At 43.0% G+C, this 17,700-nt stretch overlaps 1 protein-coding gene across 3 annotated transcripts in view; it reads right to left on the bottom strand.

Annotated features, from left to right (window-relative positions):
* The window catches only part of EBF1 (EBF transcription factor 1), a 376,276-nt gene that overhangs the window by 81,727 nt on the left and 276,849 nt on the right, over nt 1-17,700 (bottom strand). The window lies entirely within an intron of this gene.

Below are 17,700 nucleotides of genomic sequence, written 5' to 3'. Positions count from 1 at the left end.
CCACGTGCACAGTGAGAAAGCTCATTTCTGAACCCTGTTGGCAATCAGATTACACCGCAAAGCAGAATTTATTTTTTTTTATTAGTCTTATCTTTGTTTATGTAACTAAAATGTTATTAGTGGCCATAAAACTGGCATTATCTGGTTCTTTGAAAAATCCAGCTCTGGTATTTGCCTGGTTGACCTCTGATGGTGCTGGATTCTATATATTCTCTCTCTGTGGCATCTGCAATTGCCCACCACTTGACTCCTTTCACATTCATTTAGCTCAGTTATTCATGGTACTGAGTCAGTATACAATGGGTTATCACTTGAGTCTGTACGAACTTATGTTTGTGCTGGTCTTATGGGTATAACTTAGAAAGGGCTTTTGTTTTCATGTCTAAGCCAGGACCAGTTCAAGTGTTTTGCCCAGAAAACCACAGGTGATATCATGAGACTTAGGGTGACACCTTTGAATGCCAGCCCCAGGGTCCCACCTGGGTAAACCACCCCGACACAGGATCCCGGCGAAAGGAACGTGAGAAAGTTGATCATACTGAAGCCCACAAAGTAATTTCTGCCAAGTGCTCTTTCTTGACATGTAAAGAAAAGGCGCTTTGCATAAAAATCTTTTAAACTGAGTAATTAGAAATGCCTATCTTCTTCCACAGAATGTGTGGGGTTTGGGTTCATTGGTGGAGACACACAAGAGCTACTTCAGTAAAGCCATGCTTATGGGGAACCCCTGGAGGCTGGGTTCATTTCCATGGCTGAGTGTTCTGAATGGCTAAGGGTTTATCCAGAAAAGCACAAACATATAGAAAATAAGGACTTCAAAGTTTGTTCTTTTCATATTGAAAGTCTTCCAAGGTGCACTTAGGTATTATAAAATAAGCAAAGTATATATAATTTCACTTAGCCATGATAAATCAAGGTCATCGCTCAGAATACCCCTTGGTATGTCTTGCTGTAACACAGAAAAGCCCTACGTGACTTCGGAGGTAACAGGGGGCTGTTCCTAACCGCTGCCCTCCCTGCTCCCCGCCAAATGGCTCCAGACAGCCATGGTTTTTAAATTAGTTCTATTTTATTCAGTTTCTTTGTCTTTTTCCTCCTGGTGTCCTTTGCACCTTCTAATTTGCTCTTCTAATCTATAAGCCCTGAAATCAGGAGATCATGTTTATTTTGTATGGACACTAGGAGAAAGAGAGGCGCTCTAAAGGCAATAAAAGGTGATCTTCCAAAATCAAGTGCGCATTTAATCTCAATTTTTCAAATAGTGTTTTTGCAACATTGGGCATTAACACTTGCTCAGGGTCCTGGGAGGTCTCTACCACATTCATGAGGATTTTACATACAAACATTAATTTGGTCAGAACAATGGCTTTTATTATTACCCCTTTTTTCAGATGTGAAAACTGAAGCAAAATGGCGAAGTTGTTTGTACAGGATCCTCCTCTTTAGAGCAAAAAGTAACACTGATGCTGTCCAAGAAATTACAGTGACAAATATTTCCTATCTACTCAGAAAGAAGAAACTGCTTGCATGGAAACTTGTAAAAAGTAGTAACAAACTCAAATTTTTCAGATCCAGAGACAGTGTGTGTTGTTTTCCCCCCATCCCTATGCTAGATCCATCTTTCATTAATGCCCGATCCTTGGCTGTGATTTTGATGATGAAATTCACCATATAGTTATATTCCACATAGGTGGCATGTTCCTATTTTTAAGAGTTACTTAGGATATAGAGTAACATTAATCTACAATCATACTTAGAAGAACTTTCAGCCAGTTAGAAAATCCTTCACCTACCCTTTCTTTTCTCAGGGGAAAAAAATTTAAAGATGGAAAGATATTAGTAAATAGACGAGTGTAGATGTCTTTTTAAGTACAAGGACTTATTACCTGTGAGTTGCTACACTGAGGAACACAATTCATGGGCTTTGTGAATTGATTAGATAGGCCTATGATGAAACTAGGATACTGATTTGAGAGTGGGCAGTTGGCAAAAAGCATTAGGCTCAGAGAACTGAACCAAATTTTCATGTATAATTTCATTTTCAATTCTAGTCAATTGCCCTAATGAAAGCAGAGATTTCTTTTTGAAATAACTACGCTTCACAAGTGAGGTAGAATATGAATCATCATTAGAGAGTGAATTCACTGATGTTTTTCCTTCTTTGGATGTGAGTCTGGGAACAGTCGCTGGCATTGACCCATGATATCGATAGCTTAGAGAGGAAAATTATTTTATCTAACTTCTATCAATTTGAAAGCATAGGCTTATTTACTAATAACTCAAAGAATTATAGAATTTATTTCCCAAAGGAACGCTAGTGATCATTTAAAGCTAACACTCTCATTGTAACACCTAAAGACACAACAGTTCAAAAAATTCTAGAGGCTTCAAAAATTGACTCAATCACATGTTAGCGAAAGGACAGGGTCTGGATCTGGAAGTCTAGAACCCAAGGTTCCCCCCCACACACACAATCTCTCTCTCTCTCTCTCTCTCTCTCTCTCTCTCTCTCTCACACACACACACACACACACACACACACACACACACACATCCCAGAATAAATATCCTATGCATTCCAACCTGGTTGAACTAAGGCTGCTAGTCTAAGCAACAGGAGGAGGAGCAGCTCTAGAATAAGTCTAAATTTTCCAAACTTCCCTCGTTGGAATACCACTTTCTCAGTTTTGCCGTATCTACCTACCTACCTACCTATTTATCTATCTATGTCACCTATATGACTATGTACTTTATATTAAAAATCGATTACCTTTGTGTTTAAAACATTTTTTTAATAAAAAGGAAACTTTCTATCCCCACCGTAACTAGAAAACTGGTATCCCTTGCTAAATTAAGGAGGTATGATAGATGGTAATCTTATTTTGATGTGGTTAAATTCCAGCTCGATCATGTTGGCACCCTGAAGGGGTTTAGTGAAAATAGAGATCAGGTAGTGTTAGGTGTTACAGACTTATCTGCCCCAACTGAGACTGTCTCCACTAACCTAACTCAGAAGAACTAAAAGAGAAACAAAAGGAGAATGACTTTATCACTACGTGCTTTGGTTCTAGCAGCTTCAAAAATTGACCCAACCACGTCTTAGGGGAAGAACTGTGTCAGATCCCAAACCATCTCCTCTACGACCCGGGACACACACTCCACGCCTCAGGAAACACCCTTCTATCTAAGTGATTAGAGGACAGATTCACTCTGACTCAACTTCCTTAAATTACAAATCAAATGAGTTGAGCTAAAAATAAATATTCTCTTGAAACTCTATAGCATCTGACACTACTTTCTCCAGCCTTGGAAGTCTCTCCTTTCCTCACTTCTGTGACACTAATTATAATACCTACGACTTGCAGGGTGTCCAGTGGTTTACCAAACCACTCTCACAGTTACCGCTTTCTGAACCCATCCTTGTGGGGTGTGCATTCCAGATGGGAAAAGTGGGTGGTTGGGCAAGTTAACCAAAACCATTTAAAATGCTAGGAAGGGAACCAATTTCGTATGCCTGTCAGTAACTGTTTTCCAGACCCCAGCTCTTAGCCATTGGCTCCTGTTTTCCTCGTTCTCAAACTTTTCCATTCTGCCAACTTCGTAATTGTAAAAATGTCACATGTTTTGTTCTGTGTTTTCTCCTGGTTTTACTTGCCAAACATTTCTTGAGTTCACTCATTGACTCAACCACCTCAGGAAAACACTCCCAAATCGACACCTGTAGCATTGATCTCTTTGGCCAAGCACCACACTTTTATTAGCAACACAGTAACAGAATCTCCCCACACACATCTAATTGTGACCGCAATTTCACCATGACCCAAGCTATATTTATCATCTTACTACCCATCAATGTACTTCTTGCCTCCGTATTTCCTTTCTCCGTTAAGGGAACGCTATCCTCTGAAACACCCAAAATAGAAGACTTGGGATCACATTTATTTCTCCTGCCTTCAATTTGCCTTTAGTCACGTTGATTCCCCAACCCCCCTCCACCCGGCCCCCACTGAACTCCACTGTCTCTTTGCTTCTTCACTTTCTCCTATGCAGGCTGTTATCATTTCTTAGACTGGAACAATGTTTCTTTCTAAATATTCCCCCTCTATTTCTACTTTCTCCTCCAGAATTGTCTTCTTCAAGACAATTCTGGCTCAGACTCTGACTCAGACTCTGAACAGCCTCAACTGCCTCTTTATATACTTCGCATGTTCCAGACTCCTCGACATAATAGTCAGGGTGCTCCTAGACCCGGCACCCATCTCGCTTTCGAGTCCTACTTCCCACGTTGCCTTCAGACACTCTGGAGAGCAGGGCATGTGGATACGTACAAACACCAACCCTTGCCTGACGTCTTTGCTTTGTTCATTCCATTCCCCGCCTCATCATCCCCCTTCTCAGACCCCACTTCTTAAGATGCTGACCATATGTATGATTTCTCTTCCAAAAGTTTTTCCTGATCCTAAAGTCCCAGTTACCTGCACCTTTCCAAGAATTTATATAATGATGGTGTTTACGGGACAACACTAAGCATTCTATTTTCTTTGCTATAAAGATTTTCCTACAATATTTCCCCCAGTAGACGGTTCCACAGATCAGCGACTGGGCCCAATTCATGTGTTTATCCCCTACAGTATTTAAGTTAATGCCTTATACACAAGATATTTCCAAAATATTTCTGGAATAAATACTTAACTAAATGAGGTCAGAGTTCTGCTAGATGTCTGACTCCAGTAGATAGAGTAATCTTATCCATTAGAGGCACTGCTCTTAACCTGATAAGATGTAACCCTCATTCCCTAAGTTGCCCTTAAAATTAACGATCCCCTGCTCTCAAGCTCCTGCACGAGACCGCTGCTCAGATTTCATCCAAGTGGTAAAAGAGGGGGTGTCCAAAGATCTGTGACTCCCGAGAGAAGGGATAAGACGAAATAAAAAAATAAAAGAAGATTAAGAAAGGAAAGCTAAAAGAATAGCCCACTAAAGACCAATGCTAAGTGCTAATTTCTGTGGCATTAGATGTGATTCGCCTTCTATCTCACTCTCTTCCTCCCCACATGTGTGTATTTGTGTGTCCCTTTGTCCATGGGCGTGCTAGCATAGGAAATAATAGTCATGTGAATAATACTGAAAGAAAGAAAAGCATTCACTTTTACGTATTACTTTTATTATGAAATCTATTCCTAAAGATCAAAAGATTAGTTTTGCGCACCCTGTGTTGCATGTGATTATATAAGAATTAGATGTGTATTTGCAAAAAAGAAACACTAAAAGGAAAATCCTCAAAGTACCAAGAGAAGTTACCACTAAGATGGTCAAGTTACATGTAATTTTAGCTTCCTCAGCATAGCTGTCTGAGTTCTCTAACTTCTCCACAACAAGAATTCATTAAGGTCATATGCAGAAGAAGTCGTTTTTAAGTGTGGCATTACAATGAAAGAAACACACGTGGCCCCTGTGGGGCCCGGGAGAGGCCGCGGGCAGGGGACGGCCGCACTATTCCTGCTCCCTCCCAGCTGCTCGCAGGAGCCCGTCTGCTTCTCCAGACTCGGCAGAGCGGAAGAGTCCTGCAGCGGTCGCCCGGCGAGGCGGGGACCTCCGGGGGCCACGGGGAGCTCCTGTGGCTTTGAGAGACGGAACCCACGTAAGAGGGACGGTGGGTAGGGCCTGTCCTTGACAGAAGCACAAGAAACTCGAGAGGACCTTTTCTGTGGTTACAGAGAATATTGTGGGGGATGCATGGGGGGTGGACGAAAATCTCCCCAAGAGGCCATCTGCCAAGTCGGGGTGCTCAGAGGAGGGGAGTGGGGGAGGGCAATTCTCCCAGTGTTGTTCTAAAAGCCTCCTGCAGTAGTGTGACCCACATGTAAGAATACATGGTAATGAAAACATGGAGAATCCTGGGGCGAGAGGGCAACTGGGAGTTACTCTCCTCTCCTCCAGCCGGTAGCACGGAGGACGTTTATCACCTGGCCCTCACCTAGTGATGGACAGCGGCGGGGACCTCCACGTGGCTTCTGCAGCAACGGCCTCATGCTGTCCTCTAATTGTGGCCCGAGTGTTGTGTGTGGCTCCTGCAAGTGACTTCTGTCCTCTAGTATGAGGGGCAGGTATGGGCACTAGCTAGCTCACAGATGAGGCGCACGAGTTTCAGGCAAGTTAAGAAATATGACCAAGAGACCAGCCAGAAGTGGCGAGCCTGCCCGGCTGCGGGCCACCACTCCGCCACCAAGGCTGTTCCTCCTCGCGACTGCTCGCTGGTTTTCCATAATGGCTGGTCTGTGTCCTTTCTGCCCTCCCTCCACCGTCGAGGCGATGGATCGGGCGCTCAGCTTCTCCTGCATCCTCAAAGGTTCTGGGAACATAGTAGGGGCTCAGAACGGCCTTTCTCATTGGAGGCTGCCTGAGAATGAGTTCTCAGCAAAACAAGAAACGCCGTTCCAAGAGAAGCCTTTACGCGTGTTTTCCAACCAGGGGGTCTATATGAAATAAATGCAAATTGAAGTTCCAAGCCACAAAGCCAAAAAATAACTGGGATTACTAGAAAGCACACCAGTGATTTTTCATTACTAGCCCTAGGATTTACTATTTTAGCCTTAATCGCTTTCAACACTAAAAAATTATTTTTTTAAAAAAAGTTCAAAACAAGGAAAGACTTAAAGAGAAGGGAGAAAAAGAAGGAGAAGTTTCGTTTCTGGGAAAATAATCAACACCGATGACTAGAAAAAGCCTAAAGTGGACACTGGCACGGTGATTTTTAAGTATCACCCGTCCAAGGGTCTGCGCTCTAAGGTGTGCTGGTCCACTCACTCATTGCTGCCTTCGGTGCCTCGGTTTCCCCATCTCACACCGCACCAGCCTATCTGCTCTGTAGGAGTACTTATAATAATGTTAAATACGCTTTATGTTTGGATAGAGCTCTCTAGGGACCCTAAAGCACTTTCCAGATTAATTTTTTAATTTATGTATTAATAATTCTCACAGCATTCTCCCTCCTTCTCAATTAGGATAATAATATCCATCTCTTCTGAGATAGGCAAAAGGGTGCTGAGCGATGGACATGAAGCAGACACTTAAATAAGGAAACTGTAACATAAAAGCGTAATTAAAGCTTCAAAACCAAATCACCCACGGATTTTTAGAGAGACACCAGGGTGGCAGTGACCGAACAAGCACTCATTTTCCTTCCACTGTGGAACATTCATCTTTCCGTAGTTAAAGATGGCATTTTAAAAAATATTATCTTCGGGAGTTCCTAAAGGAAGTTGAAATATGAACAGTGGCGACTGCTGGCCGAACCTCCGCGTTAAGCGCCATTCTCCTGGCGTGGACACAACATCCATCAGGGACTGCCAGCTCTTCTCCCCGGGTCCTCGGTGTATTCTGGTTTGTTCCCTAATCAGAGTTCTCCGGGTTTCGTAACAGAATTTTTTTTTTTTTGTTCCCAAGAATTGCCTGTCTCAAAGGCAGGATATGATTTCTCAGGGAACGTGAGAGAAAGCCAGTGGAGGCATTTACTGTTTCACAAACATTCTGGTTTCCCTTTGTCCTTTCAACAAAATAACTTTAAACCAATGTTTAGCAAAATATGCTGGGTTACAGGAATTCCCAGAGATCAGCTTTATGGAGGAGTGTCAGAGGAGACCTTTGAAAGTTAAGTCTTGGGGATTGAGTTAAATGGGGGATTTAAAACCTCGCTTTTGAATAGTCAGCAGTATTTCCTAGAACTGTCTGAAATCTCTCTCACATAGACAGAGACACAGATACATAGTAGAGAGATGTAGACATATTTTCTTACCTATTGTCTGTGTCCCACAACTACGATAGCCTCATGTGGATACCAACTTCGTCTTGCTTGATTTCACTACTATGTTTCCACTTTTAACAGTGTCCAGAACTAGTAGGCCCTCAATAAAGACAGGGTGGGGCAAAAGTAGGTTTAAAGTTGTATGTGAAATGGAGTTTATTCTTGTATTGTTACTTATTAATTACTGTATTGTTTTCCACAGGAAAAGCTGTAAACCCACTTTTGTCCCAACCTGTACCTGTTGAACAGTGAATGAATAAAAGTCACGATGCCATTAACCACCACTAATAATTGGGATGAAGAGTCAATAACGTCCCTTATTAACTTACCAAAAAAAAAATCAACACTACCCCATTCAAAAATCTCATTATTAAAGAAAAAAATATATTTTTACTTTGTCTCCACAAACTTCCCGGTGGCCTCAGTATTTGCAAAAATATACCACCCAATTCTTTTACTAAAAAAACTAACCAGGTCCCTAAATCAATGCCGTTAATTGTACAAAACAGCAACAAGATCATCTTTCAAAAGAACAGATTTGTGAGAAAAAAGCCAAAATAAATATATTATACTCCAACTACCTTTGGTTTTGTGGGCTGATTACTGATTTATCTTGGGGTGGGGGAGGGGAGTCACTTATTTTTTTAAAAAAACGTTCTCCAGCTCTCTTCCCAGGATGTAAACCTTGAGCCAATCAGGCCCCACTAAAGACTGGCACCCATCCTGACCGCCTGGGAGCTGGGGAAGCACACTGGTGAGTTCCTGCGGCCCAGAGCATTCCAGCAGGACAGGACTGGCCACCAGCAAGGCCAGGTCCTGCGGTTTGAAGCTGCACAATGAACTCTTTCTCAAGGCTTGTTTTTCTAAATTCGGTCAAGAAGGAACATCATTCCTTAATCAGCCTGGCTTAGGGTCCTGGGTTCCTGCCTGTTTGTTTGAAAATTAAAATAGAAAAGAAGAGGCAAAGCTGGGTCCATTTAGGGAAGAGGCTGAATGTTTGTTATCAAAGTTGGCAACTTGCAGGGCCAAATCTTTGCCTATGGAATTAGGAAAGAAATATATAAGAGCCAAAAGACTGAGAGATCGGGTAGCAGGGAATGGATTCACTTTTACCAAGACTTTTAGGGCCTTTCAAAGCTCTAGTAAAAGGATATCAGGATACTAAACAGAGACTCATTTAACTTTTTTTGTTTTTGGTGCAGTTTAGTTTGTATTTGCATGCTGCATACATTGATACTTCCATATGTATTCAATAATTCCTCATTTAACATGTCCCCTCAGGAAGTGGGCTGTACAGAAGATCAAAGCCAGCCCCCTCTGAAAAGAGAGTCCGGCGGAAGCAAGGCTTACTTGAGTGTGGTTGGTACAGTACAAGAGCATCTCGCACGAGGTGGACAGCAACTTGAACATTTCACCTAAACTGTCATATGGTATGCTTGAGTGTGATATCGTTATGTTACAGAATTACGTGCTTATGATTTTATAATCAAAGAGTTTATAATAAAAAGGGGGCGTTATTTGTGCCGGGCCCTGTACTCTGCCATTCCAACTGTTTCCACTGGAAACCTTTCATGGATGCATTGCACACGGCCCACTGTTGGAGAGAGAAGGTATGGGATATAATTGCCATCTCTTTCTTGATGACTCAGGGCCACTGCCATTGTGAACAGTCATGAATGTGCTCCCTAGTGATACAGTTTTGCGTCTGCTTTTTAGGTTTTCCATTTCTGCCTTTGACATTGACCTGCCACCTCTGCTGCACTGTGGCTGTTTCTCACCACCTGCCTCTGGTTGGCTCTTTTGCTACAACCTGGGAAAACAGATAACACAGTTTGGAAAAAAAATTACTGTTCTGGTTACCCTAAAGTCTGTTATTTTATACAGTTACTTCTCTCTCTCTCTTTTTTTTTTTTTTTTTTTTTTTTTTTTGCTTACTTCTGTTGTCATGCTGAATTTGGGAGTTAAGATTATTGTCACACCCTCCTCTGGATAAATGGGGTATCCCTACATTCTTATTAGGTGTTAAGAGATGGCGCTGGAGTCAGACGGACTTTAGTTCAAGTTTAACCTCTCTGGCCTTCAGTTTCATGATCTCGGGAAGGAGGTGATATCAGGAGAGGGGGCCAGCTATGTAACTAGTGTTATTATAAGGATTAATTGATATAATGAGTTTAGCCTCACTGGTATCAATCACTTAAAAAGTGTTAGTTTTATTACTACTTAATCCTCTCCATAACCAACAGATTTACACTAAGGTATTTATGTGCATCCTTATTGCACAATAAATATATCTAAATATAAACTACCTAACCACCCATGCATTAACAAAAGCTAAACTGCAATCTATCTGTCTGGTACTGACACTTTGAAGCATCACTGTATACAACAGTTGCTAATAAGGGGCATTTGTATGAATGAATTAATGAATGTCATTCAACAATATTTTGTATAAATTAATGCCTCTGAGATGCAAGGTTCTATGTGAGACACTGTAGGAGACTAAGCTGAATTGACCATGAATCCTGCCTCTGAAGGAGAAATCATCCCCTTAAGTTAACAATAACTAAAGACAGAAAGATATAAGGAACTTATATGGTAGCGGTAAGTTCATATAGGAATTTAGAAAGAAGATAAAGCATTCAGTATTTGGAGCTGTGAGGGAAGATTTCGCAGACATACCGGACCTTAAAGGACAGAGGATTGGGCTCAGAAAGGAGGGAAGAGCAGAGGGGAAGGAGGAATGGCATCAGCAAGACAAGGGCGAAGGGGCGGAAAGTTACTGTGGGCACCAGGAGCGGCTGACGCCTCGGTGTGACTGGAGCGTGAGTGAAGGTGGAGAGGGGCAAGGATGTTGGAAAGAAAGGGCAGAGCCTTCAAAGGCCGTGCTAGAAGCCCAGGCTCAGGAGCTCTGTCCTGAGAAAGAGGACGCCAGCACGCTTGTATGGGGAGGGGGGCTTTCATTCAGGCCAGCAGGAGCCAGTCCAGCGATCCGCACGGAGCGCCCGTGTGAAATGAAGACACCACTATGTAGCTCTCCATTTTCTTCATAGAAGTCACATGACTGCAGCCAGGTGTGAATTCTGCCTTTGATTCACATTAAAATTAGAAACCCATCACACTTCTGTGGTTTCTGTTTTCAAGTTATAGGCACATGCACGTGCCTCCCGAACGTACCATACACAGACAGCCGAAAGTGTCATCTTAAAGCCGTCTTTAACTATCCCATAATTATCGATGTAGAGGATAAATTTCAAGTGCCTTCGTCATTAAAAATAAAAACATAGACTGAAGCATTTTTAGGAATGAGGTGAGCGTGGTTGTAACTGTAACTATATGAAAAAGGCCATTAGACTATTTTTAATCCTTTTTTAATATGCTGGCTCATTTCAAAATGATTTCCCATAAAAATAACTAGGGCTTGAAAGGTGTTTTTCAAAGTCATATTCAAAATTTAGTGCAACTGATTCAGCCTGCTCCTTTTATTCTATACAAATCAAGTTTATAATTTTTGCATTAAGTATCTTCCACTTAATAGGCAATCAATAAGTACAGGTTCAATATAGACTTGGCCACTTACATGTTTAGGAAAAAGTAGGCAACAATGAATTATGTTAAACCCCTGCATTTAATCAACTTTGAATTAAGCCTCAGTACAGGTAAAATAAATGACACATCTATTTACATTATACCTTAATTCTATCATAAAATTTTGACCGAGATGATATTTGAGAAACTGTCTTGCTCCAACTTTCTTAATTTTTTATTTTCTTGGAACTGTTTCTCATATAAATGTGGTACAGATAACAGTTACTCGAGTATCAATGCCATGTAAAAGCTGGGAAGTATAAGGAAGAATGTTATAAGGAAGTACGGTCAAAGCCTACAGGAACAGCATGAGAAAACCTGGTGCAAGAGGAAGCAGGATTGTGGGGGGGCGGGGCGGGGCGGGGCGGGGTGGTCGGTGTCCGGAGAACTGGCTGTAACCCCAGCACTAAGTAGGTAATGTGTTCCCAGGAAAGGTCACTCTATGGCTCTGGAACCTCTTTGTCCTCACTTCCAAAATAAAACAGCTGCACAGGACGACGGGAGAGTTCCTCAAAGCCCTCAGTGTTGTGACTCTCCACATGTAGCCCAGTAATATCCAAGGCCAGGCAACAGGCCTGGGGAACTTCCAGTGGGAACATATACAAGTTGTAGCCATTCATCCGTTAATGTCACCGAGGGAGGAGCATTTGCTGTTTTTTATTTACAACCTTTCCTCTGCGCTATGTGCACAAATGAGAACGGGAAGTGGGGATGAGAAGAAGGAAGGAAATCAAGAACCTCATTTAAAGCCCCATTTTCCAGCTTTTGGACCCAAGCAGCAAAACTGCGTCTCAGCCCCCGAACAGCCACTGGCCCAGCTGCAGTCACACACGCAACCCCCCGCACCCGGGCTTCTTTTGACTTCTCCCATCTCGGGAATACAGCTGAAGGAAACATTCAAATGGGTGAAAAAGACAATATGTGCCCTTGCATGACGCTAATCTGTTCATACAGGGATGAAATCCTGGCTTCCCCATCCAAGCCAAGGGTGCCCTGACTAAAACTAGATGCAAAATATGAGAGCAGCTCTGTTCAGAGCCCTGCAGCATTAAAGAATATTGGCTCTAATCACTCCTGGTCTTGTCTGAATACTACTCTGAGAAGATTTCAGACGATTGATTCTCTCACCTCTACCCCCTCACCCCATGATTGAATTTCATGACTTTATTTCATTAACATGGAATCCAGATGTTAACAGCCATCACCTATGTATCTTCCTGTAAGGTGATCCTTGACAAAAGACTCTGTGGTCCCTAACATTTGGGACATGCCATATACTACATTTTAGGTATTCATAGCGTGTGTCAGTAACTCCAAAGCTCTGCAAAGTCCTAGACCAAGGACTGGCTGAATTTATCTGACTCAACTTTTCCCAAACTTCCCAAGAAAAAACTCTCTCTCTCATCTCTTGTACCTATTGATATCCCAAAGAACTATCTGGAAGATAAATTACAGCAACATCATGGTATAAGCCTCAGGTTTTATATCAGATACCAGAATCTCAAGTGTAGAGGGGAAAAATATTGACTAAAGACTTATCAATAGGGAGAGCCAATTTTGTAGCTAATTAAGCGGTTCTGATGAAGTTCAAAAATTCCTTTTGCAAATAGACATGATAGCTGCATATTGCACGTGTGTGCTCTAAAAGTTAAGAACAATAATGGAAGAAAAAAAGCTACTCCCCGCTCTTACTTTGGGAGGATTCTCAAGGGAGTCGACTCTCGATAAAAGGAATTACTAGAATTGTAGCTGATTTTAAACAGGATTTAGTCTAAGCCCCTCACTTTCAGATGGGGAAACAGGCCCAACGACCAACCCTGAGTAAAATCCAAAGCCCTGACTGGGCAATGGAAGGACCGAAGTTAGTATCCAGGTCGCCTGGCCGCACGGGCTCTGCTCGGATGGCTGTCTGCCTGCACTCTCTCCACACTCCGCCCCTCGCCCGGCCCACCGCTGCGCCCGCCTTCAAGGCAGTTTAAATGCCTTGAACTGCACAAATTCTCCCAGAGATTTCAGCGATTAAATAAAGGGTTGTGAGATCCTAGCATGCCAAGCACAGAGATCCATGTGCACATAACAGGAAGCTTGGCTGGTTATTCGAAGAGTCTACTTCTGACTACACCACTCACTCAGCCTCCTAGAATCTTGCCTCGAATTTGCAACGGCAGCTTTAACCCTGGATTGTATAAACACTTTATGAAACTCTCTAATTTGTTTCATGGGAGCACACTGTTTTTCCAAATAAAATGCCAGCTTCCACAAAGCTTAATTTTAATCCATACCTATCCCAGGACTAGACATCTAGCAGGCAAGTTGGCCAGTGGTCATTGTTGAGAAATTAGAGGAATTCAGAAAGGAGATATGAAAATAATGATTATTTTTATAAACTAGTAGTGGGAGCCCCTTCCTCCTCCAAAGCACATGTTGGTAGGAAATAAAAAACCCAGTACCTCTCTGATCAAGAAAAAAACTCAACTCAAATTCAAAATTAGTACATATCCACCCTGTTGGTTCTCTTGGGTTTATGTACAAAAATCTACAGATTTTTTAACATCTTTCGTGTAAGGCAGGATCAACATAAAAGTATCAATAAGCTGCTTTGTAAAAAGAAAGAAAGGGCAAGAAACAATGACACCAAAGTAACAAAAATGGCAAACCAAATGCACAGGAAAGCCATGTGGTTCATCCCAAAGCTGGGAGCTCACAGGAGGCAGCCCTGACTTAGGAGCAATGGGGTGCCCCCCTTCGTCTTCCCCACCCTCAGGGGACAATCAGTGAGATGAACTGAACTACTCATTTGCAAAAGATTGGGTTGGTAGAGGAAGAGCACAAATGAGGTTAAATTAAGCCAGCCCTATTTTCTCTGGCTCTTTATAAAATTCTTTAGCAAAACAATAACACCAACACCACCCCTCCAAATAATAGCATCGGCTGCTAATGTAAAATGTTGTCTGCCTGTCCTGGCCCACCAGTCTGCTTCCTGAATGCTCTGGGCTATAGAGTGAGAAAATGGAGACGAGATAAAAGTTTATTTAAAATTAAAAGACCTTGATTTTAGAGGTGACAGAAACTCAGGAGACCACATGGCCGGGGACAAAGACTTCAAGTAGATAGGGGTCTTGTTCTAGCAATGAGGTCCAAACAGGGTAACTGTTTTGCCTAAAGTCACTTATGAAGAGAGAGGAAGAGGCTGTCTTCTGCCCACAAGACAAGGCAACACAACATAAGGATAGAATCTTTCTACACGCCAGTGGCTCCAACCGCCAACATAGTACAACTACAAAGTGGAGGGCTCTCTTTGACCTCTCTGGTTCTCTCTATACCAAGTCCACCTTATCTTAGAAGGTGACAGTAACTGTCAAGCTACCCCCAGCACAAGGCATCGAGGGCAGTGGTGGGCAATACATGCCAGTCTGGTATGGTCAAATCCTTGGGTAATATTTTGGCATAGGCTAAATCATGGACAGTTAATAAGGCGAGTCCTGGAGTTGGGCTGTCTGGGTTCAAATCCCATCCCTACCACCTGATAACTACCAGCGTATTTAACTTTCCCAAACCTCAATTCCTCGTCAGTAAAATGAGAATGACGGGGTATACAGACGTTGTAAGGCTTGCATGAGAACCGTGCCAACTAGTACCTGGCAAGAACTAAAGTTAACGTAACTTAGTCATACTCTGCAGTTGTCTATAGGTTTCTCATAAATATCTTCTCATATATTCGCCCTATCAAGTTCTCATTCTACCCAATGGAAGCACAGAGTGATGATCCCGAAAGTCATTGATATTTTTTGTCCCTACCACAATAAAAGGTACTTACTACTACCATTATCATCACTACTACTGGACCCCTGGATTATTATGCATGTTTTCTTCTCCTCTTCCTGTTCTTCTTCCCTCTCTCAATATTCCTTTTGCTCTCTCATTAACCTAGGCTTTAATTTTCTTGGTAAAAATGTGCTGTGTAGTTCAAATTCCATCTCTAGCGCTATTGGGCTGTGTGGTGTTGGGCAGGTTTCTTAACCTCTCTGACACTCAGCTTATTCATATGTAACATGGGAATAAGACTATCTAACACAGGGCTGTCAGGAGGATTAAATAAAGTAATACCCACAAAGGACCTATATGTAAGAAACCCTTAGTAACTTTGAACTATTTCTTTCCTCACCCAAGGGTATGCTTAAGCATGTGGGAGACAGGGAGAGAGAGAAACCTCGATGTGAGAGAGGAACATCAGCCCGTTGCCTCGCCCGCGTGCCCTCGCAGTGATCAAACACACAACCTTTCGGGGGTACAGGGTAACGCTCTAACCAACCGAGCCACCCAGCCAGGGTTGAGCTATTTCTTAATTCCCCACCATTATGCACATTACTCAATGGATTTTTTTTTTTTTAATTTGGAGCAGTACCAAACTCTCTCCCTGCAGTAAAAGGGAGGAAAAAATAATCCTATCCATCGAATAGCCTGCATGAAAACCTAAATATATAAATAGTTTAGAATACTAACAAAAACGTCCACTTCTGCAAGGCACATTTCTCTGACGGCCAGGACTATTGCGATGCCCAAATTAAACTCCTCCCCCCAGACACTTAACAGCTAAAGCTGCAGGGCATTTGTGTCTTCTCCGTCGTCATTTGAGCAAACTATGGGTAGGTTTCTACCTGGAAAGGGTCGGAGCTGATTTAGGACTTAGCTGCAAATGAGAACCGTTGGGGAGGAGCAGGTGAGCAGAGGAGAAGGGTGCACCCTCCCCACCTGCTAGCTCGACCCCCCAGACCCATCATCAGGGGCTTGTGTGCACTGAGGCGGTGACAGTGTAGGGGTGGGGGAGGAGGGGGGACAAAGACATTGCCTTAACGGGTTTTCTTTTCTATGAGCCATTTCTATTTTGTTCTATGGCAGCAGGTTCTTTAAAGCAATTCGAATAAATCTGTGTTAGAACTTACCCTCCCTTACCTGTTCCCAAAAGAGGGCAGGAACCTGGGGGGCCTGAGGGGAACAGAGGGACCTTGACTAGAGACAAGGTGGGGACACACGTTAAGTGCTTCCTGACGGGTGGGAGACCTCAGTGCACAGCCAGTGCGGTTACTTGGGCTAAGAGAGGCACAAAGCTTTTGGTTTTTTGGCCCAGGGTTTTAAACGAGGCTACAGACTGACCCTCATCATTCTCAGAGGGTCCGTGAGACTGCCTGCCGAGTCTGAGCCCCACTTCTCACTCTGACCTCACACCGACGGCAGTAGCATGGGGCCAGAAGTCCGCTTTCTATTCCTTCATCCTCCCCTTCCAATTCCCAGGATAAGAACAGAATGATGGAGAACAAGGGATGAAGGCAGAGCCCCCGAGACCTGGACAGGCCGTGCTCGCGAGGACTGCTGTCTTCGGCAGGGATGGGGACACTAGGCCAGCAGCAAAGCAAGCCACGGATGGGATGCTTCAATTTTACAACCCAACAGCTCTGGCAGAGAATGGGGTGCAGTCGGCAGGGGGAGCTCAGTCCACCTTTCCTGCCTGGGATGTTCCAACTTGGACAGCAATTAGTCTGGTAGACTGAGAAGCCCATCCCTGATTCAGCTTTCCCAAAGCTCTGACTCCCTGGCCAAACACATAGCGCTGTTGGCTGCGTGGGAAACACAAAGGGAGAGACAGGGCTGGCCTGAGTGGATACTGGCAGTAAAAAGTGCACATAGAGGCTGACAAAGAAAGACAGGCTCTGCATTGGAAAGATAAACGTAATCAACTGTCACAGTCTTAACTCTGCTTATCTCAGTGGCCCCTCTAAAGAGAAAGCACAAATAAAATATCTAGATGGGATAAACAGTGGTAGGACAATAGCGAGAATAGAAATGAAAAAAAAAAAATTCAGAGTTCTTGCTCCAGTTCTCCTTCTAACTTCTTTGTGTGGCCACATACATATCACATTGACTCCCTGAGCTCTGGATGGCTGCTTTCAGATTATGTAACTGTGTGTCTCTAAGCCTCAGTATCCTTATCAAGAAAAGATATGTGCTGAAAGTCTTTACCAAGAGCAGATTAAGATGACATTTGTCAGGGGCCCAGCTTACTGCCTAGCCCATAGTAAGTCTCAATAAAGTTTAGTGATCCATATGACTACTTGTGAAGGGAGTGGGAGGAATGGGCTGTATGATACCTTACCATAGCCCTAACTTTGTTTTTATTCTATTCTACATGTTAGTGAGGTAAAAAAGAAGGGGTCCTGGGCATGCTATGAAATCTAGGCTCAGAATTTAGACAGCACAGGCAAGTGTGCCCTGGCATCTATATAAGGAAGATGTTTACATTTTGTAACCTTAAG

This window comes from Pteronotus mesoamericanus, unplaced genomic scaffold, assembly GCF_021234165.1.
Source record: "Pteronotus mesoamericanus isolate MK-2021 breed Mesoamerican mustached bat unplaced genomic scaffold, CSHL_Meso_final contig_2, whole genome shotgun sequence".
NCBI lineage: Eukaryota > Metazoa > Chordata > Mammalia > Chiroptera > Mormoopidae > Pteronotus > Pteronotus mesoamericanus.
This window is presented reverse-complemented; position numbering and strand designations above follow the sequence as displayed.